Source organism: Manis javanica, chromosome 2 (genome assembly GCF_040802235.1).
Source record: "Manis javanica isolate MJ-LG chromosome 2, MJ_LKY, whole genome shotgun sequence".
NCBI classification, from domain to species: domain Eukaryota; kingdom Metazoa; phylum Chordata; class Mammalia; order Pholidota; family Manidae; genus Manis; species Manis javanica.
The window spans coordinates 205,530,726-205,536,846 of record NC_133157.1 but is presented as its reverse complement, the minus strand read 5'-3'; positions in this window follow the sequence as shown (position 1 = coordinate 205,536,846).

The window sequence follows — 6,121 nt, the reverse complement described above, 5'->3', positions numbered from 1 at the left end:
TCATGTCCTCATGATTGTACTGTAAAAATGAGTAATTTCTTATAGCAAGGCTGTCCAAACTTTTGCTCTTAGATGAGTTTTCTGCTCATTAAGAAACTTTCATTTATATATAGATCCTCTGCCTTGTGCTATGGAGGGACAACTGCAGTCATTTATTCAAGAATCAATCAATTTAAGGAAATATCATGTATCCATTTGGGTCAGCTGACCAGGAATATTCTGGGAGAAAATAAGTGGATATTGGGTAAGAGAAATACAAATATAACCTCTTAAGTTATTTCATAATTTAGAGCTAAATACAGATCCCACACTTTGATACCTTTGTTGAGTTTCAGATGCACATTTGAAAAGTATGTGGTTAAAATGAAGAAGATAAATTTTGGCAGGCTGCACTATGGAAATTCTTTGTCCTGAGCAAAGTATTTCAGAGGGCCCAAAAGATTGTAATCTGACTTACAAATTGAACTTTTGGAGGGTTTTTTTTGCCAAATTATGAGGTTTCCAATCTGGTATTCAAAAAATATGTCTAGTACAGTGCAAACCAGACTGTGTGTAAGTGTGAACTTTCCAGCTACCTTGCCTTGAAATTGAAAACCCCCTACTTCTAATCAGTATAGGGAGTAAGGATTATAGTTCTAAGTCTATTAAAATATACAGTTGTCATAGTGTTGACTTATCAGAAGCAATAGAGGACATTTGTTGTTTTTCCCTACTTAGCATTCATGTAATGCCCTGTGGGGAGCTCTTCTTTGCACATTTCATATTATCCTGGTGGCCCATAGGTAAAGGCATATAGCTTAAACTGGGTCAGACTTGGACTCCACCCTTGGACAGGTCTAAGAATAACCCATTAGAGTGTTCTCTAGATTTGCTCTATTGATGTTCAGAGAGAAAGTTTCTTTCCATCAGGACTGTTAAGTTAGGGGCTTAGGAATTTGGGGTGGCTGGTGGGCATCTTTATGGCCACAATAGGTCCTGATTACTGAATGCCCCCCCCCCCAGCAGGTTGAGAGCAGAGAGAGACCCTGAGGGCATGTCTGAACGCCTGGCTCTGTGCTTCAAGCCAGCCCCAACTTTTGAACTTCCCAGTTATATAAACCAGTGGGTTCCCTTTACTCTTCAGCTTGTGTGAGTGGGATTGCCATCATTTTAACCAAAAGGTGGGTTGGTTCCCTTGCAGGATTTTTCTTCAAAGTTGTTTATCAGGAAATGTTCCTTTTGTCTCTTTGTGCTTAATTTTTCTCTGAGGTCGGATTTGCTTCTCTTTCTGTTCAACATGTGTAAGAGAACTGAATAAATACTGATAAATCCTATCTGGAAAAAGGAACTTTCAAGAAAACCAGGGGACTAAAATAGAATTGGTAAGTTGACGAAGAAAATAAGAGAAATGAGATATGTCTGAGAATCTGACGTACAGCAGAGCAGGGAAGCAAGTACAGCAATAGAAAATGGCTCCCAAATCAGTAGAACTGACTATATCTGATTAAAGAAACCTCCATGGCCTTTAAAAAAAGATTGTGTCTTTCAGAGGAGGTGTTGGTTAGCAAACTATTGTATATGTGGTTTTTCTTGTTTTAATTTTTAATTAATCGCTTTAAAAATAGGTGAACGAACATTGTACAAATTCAGAATATACAAAAGGGTTGTGGTGAGAAGTAAACTTCCCTTCTGAAAAGTAAACTTCCCTTCCTCTCTGTCCTTTAATTGTCTTATTTCCCTACCTTAGAGAGCTTGAGGATTTGATCCTTGAGCTATAATTTGATGTCCCTTGTTCTAGTGTTAGAGTTGTAGCTGGACTGCTCTGCCAGGGATTACATTTCCCAGTCTCCTTTGCAGCTAGGTGTGGCCACAGGACCAGGTTATCACTAGTGGATAAGGGGAAGAGTGTGTGCTGCTTTCAGGGCTGACTTGTGAAACATTGTCTGCCCTTCACTCCTTTTCCCCCTTTCCTACTGGATGAAATGGTGTGAACTAGAATGACTTTGCAAGCTATCCATTGAAGATAGCAGAGCAACTATCTGCCTGGATTCCTGAATGACTCTATGGAGCCGAGTTTCATGCCTGTCTGAAAAATATATTGCAGAACAAAAGAGACAAACTTGTGTATTTTTTGTTACAGAATTACTGTTGATTCAGCAGTTTAGCCCTCCCAAAATAATTCAACAGTGCCAATTCAAGCACTTGTAATGGTGTTTTTTTGACTGAGTCAGAAATAAGACTTATTAGATCCTCTACGTGTTCATGCAAGCTACCCCCTAATGAATTACAATGTTTGTGGTATTATTGCCCTTCACAGAATGTTCAGGAACCCTGAAAACAGATGTCCATTTATACTTATTTTGAATGAGATTCAGGTGCCTTTTGGGAAAGAAAGCAAATGAACTCATTTTGGCTTATTTATAGTTCAGACATGTTGAGGACAGGGGTCCTCAAAACAAGTCATTGCTGAGAGAAAAACAGGTTCCTGAGAGAAAATGACACCTGAGTGAAGAAGACTGGCTGAGTGGATCAGACTGGACCACGAGGCCAGGAGATTAGAAGGCTCACTGGTGGCAGGTGGAACGTGAGGTGGGCCTCCCCAGTGCTCCTTCCTGCCGTGCACTCTTGACCCCACTTCTATACCCTCTTGAAAGCCCTGTCCTTTGGGAATGGAAGGAAAGAACTATGTCACTAGGGATCCAGCATGAGTAGTCTCTTTCAGTGTGTGTAACAGAGTAGATGTTCAAACACTTGCTGAATGAGTGAATACATGTTTATGAGGTTCTCTAGATGTGCTTCTATTAGCACTGTTAATTATAAAATCAATGAAATGGTATGGGATTGTGCATGTAAAATAGCTGCAACCAGTTGATTGTATTGACTTTATTGGGTGACACAACTGTTGCCACCAAAGCCATTTTTCTCTGGTGAAGAAATGACAGGAATGCTGTCTGGGAGGGTTTCTCTCTGCCTACTCTTGCCCTTTGTCCCATTGTGCTCCCTCCCAGTCCTGTGTTTATGCCATTTCTGAGAGCATTCACAAGTATCACCAAGTTGGAACATTTTGTCAAGCTATCTACTTCCCTGTGTATCATAGCTAAAGTACACCTTGTGGAGAAGACAATGAACATATACTATGTGTGGAGGGATGGTTGATATTTATTGAGTAGGGAAGAATGTGAATGGAGAAATTTCGGGGAGGGAGATCTGGAGTCATTTTAGACATGTTAAATTTGAGATGCCAGTTAGATGTCTAAGAAGAGATGTCAGGAGTTGGATAAAGGAATCTAGGATTCAGAGGAATTCAGGTTGGGAACATAAAATTGGGAGACGTGAGTTAATTGGCATTTAAAGGCACAGGACTCTGAGATTGAGACGAGTGTAGATAGAGCAGGGGTCTGGGGACCTAACCCTGGGAGTTTTACATTTAGAAATCGGCATGAGGAGGCACCAGAAAGGGGACAGAGGTGATGGCCAGGGAGAGGGAAGGAGAAAACAAGGAAAGCCCAGAGGACAACATGATTCCAGTCATGTCAAATGTTGCTTATGAGTTGAGTAAGCTGAGGACTGAGATGACTGTTGGCTTTGGCTTTGGAGGTCTTCAGAGCAATCTCAGTGGAGTGATGGAAGTGAAAGTCTAACTGAAATGGGTTCAGGAGAGAACGAGAGGAAAGGGGTAGAGAAATATGGTAAAGGTAACAGAGATGGGCATTACTCGTGGGAACTGGTGGGCATCTTTATGGCCACAATAGGTCCTGATTACTGAATGCTCCCCGCCCCCAGCAGGTTGAGAGCAGAGAGAGACCCTGAGGGCATGTCTGAACGCCTGGCTCTGTGCTTCAAGCCAGCCCCAACTTTTGAACTTCCCAATTATATAAACCAGTGGGTTCCCTTTACTCTTCAGCTTGTGTGAGTGGGATTCGTGGGGCAGAACTCGTGGGGGCAGTACAGAGGGAACGTAGGACAAGGCTTCCATCCAATTTGTCCTTTATGATGAGCAACCTAACCACCTCTACCCCTCCAGCAAGGCCTCTGGTAAGTTCTTCATATATTTTGGATGTTAACCCCTTGTTGGATATGTCATTTACAAATATATTCTCCCATACTGTAGGATGCCTTTTTGTTTTGTTGATGATGTCCTTTGCCGTACAAAACCTTTTTAGTTTGATGTAGTCCCATGAGTTCATTTTTGCTTTTGTTTCTCTTTCTCAAGGATATGGGTTTAAGAAGAAGTTGCTCATGCTTATATTCAGGAGATGTTTGCCTATGTTGTCTTCTAAGAGTTTTATAGTTTCGTGACTTACATTCAAGTCTTAATCCATTTCTAGTTTACTTTTGCGTGTGGGGTTAAACAATAATCCAGTTTCATTTCTCTTGCATGTAGCTGTCCAGTTTTGCCAATACCAGCTGTTGACGAGGCTGTCATTTTCCCATTGGATGTTCATGGCTCCTTTATCATATATTAATTGACCATATATAGTTGGGTTTATATCAGGGCTCTCTAGTCTGTTCCACTGGTCTGTGGCTCTGTTCTTGTGCCAGTACCAAATTGTCTTGATTACTGTGGCTTTGTAGTAGAGCTTGAAGTTGGGGAGTGTAATTCCCCCTGCTTTATTCTTCCTTCTCAGGATTGCTTTGGCTATTCGAGGTCTTTTATGGTTCCATATGAATTTTAGGATGATTTTCTCTAATTCATTGAAGAATGCTGATGGTATTTTGATAGGAATTGCATTGAATCTATAGATTGCTTTAGGCAGGATGGCCATTTTGACAATATTAATTCTTCCTATCCATGAGCACAGGATGTGTTTCCATTTATTGGTATCTTCTTTAATTTCTTTCATGAGTGTCTTGTATAGTTTTCAGAGTATAGGTCTTTCACTTCCTTGGTTAGGTTTATTCCTAGGTATTTTATTCTTTTTGATGCAATTGTGAATGGAATTGTTTTCCTGATTTCTCTCTCTGCTAGTTCATTGTTAGTGTATAGGAATGCCACAGATTTCTGTGTATTAATTTTGTATCCTGCAACTTTGCTGAATTCTGATATTACATCTAGTAGTTTTGGAGTGGATTCTTTAGGGTTTTTTATGTACAATATCATGTCATCTGCAAACAGGGACAGTTTAACTTCTTCCTTGCCAATCTGGATGCCTTTTATTTCTTTGTGTTGTCTGATAATCGTGGCTAGGACCTCCAGTACTATGTTGAATAGAAGTGGGTAGAGTGGGCATTCTTGTCTTGTTGCTGATCTTAAAGGAAAATCTTTCAGCTTCTCACTGTTCAGTATGATGTTGACTGTGGGTTTGTCATATATGGCCTTTAGCTAGGAAATCTTGACTTAGATGGGTTCCCCTGGCATGTCCTCTTGGGATGAGGTGATCAGAAACTGGACGCACCATTCTTGAAGAGACAGTGGAATGTTGCCAAGGAATGCCTATGTGAAACTTTATTTCAGATTCTCATCATGTCACACCTGTGCAGTTACAACCCATTAGTTCTCTCAACCTCCAGTCTTACCTGCTATTTAGTCCTGTTTATCACTGCTAAATTAATTCCTTAAACCAGGTGTCCCTATGTCACTCTTCCCAAGTAAAAACTCAAAAAGGTCTCAATCTCCACCAAAACAATGCCCAAATCCTTAGGCTGGCAAAGTCATGTTGAAGCAGTTTTTTATGCTACCCAACACATCTTAATTGAGGCTGCCATTTCCATCTCTGAGACCACAGTTGCTACCAAAATCTAGGGCTTTTTTTCCCTTTTCCAATTGATCTTACACATGGATATCCAATGAATCCTCCTAATGCCACCCTATTTATGTTAATTCATATTTTAAAAATCTCTATGACTGTCTATAGGAATGATTTTCAAACCATACCCACAATGAATACCAGTCAGTACCTGGGGGTTGGGGCTAGTGAGGAGAGCTGGAGTATGAGCTCTCAGCACCCTGAGGATGTTCCAAAATATTTGGCCCACAAAACGAATTCCTAACTTCTTACCCTGATTGATATCCAGAGTGTGCGTCCTTTACGGGATTCCTCCTGGTTTCCCCTGTTGACCCTTTGCTTTATTCAAGTCAGATCACTTCTGCCATGCTTTTTAATTGTCCTGTGTCCATTTCAGTCAGTTTTAATGTCAGCTG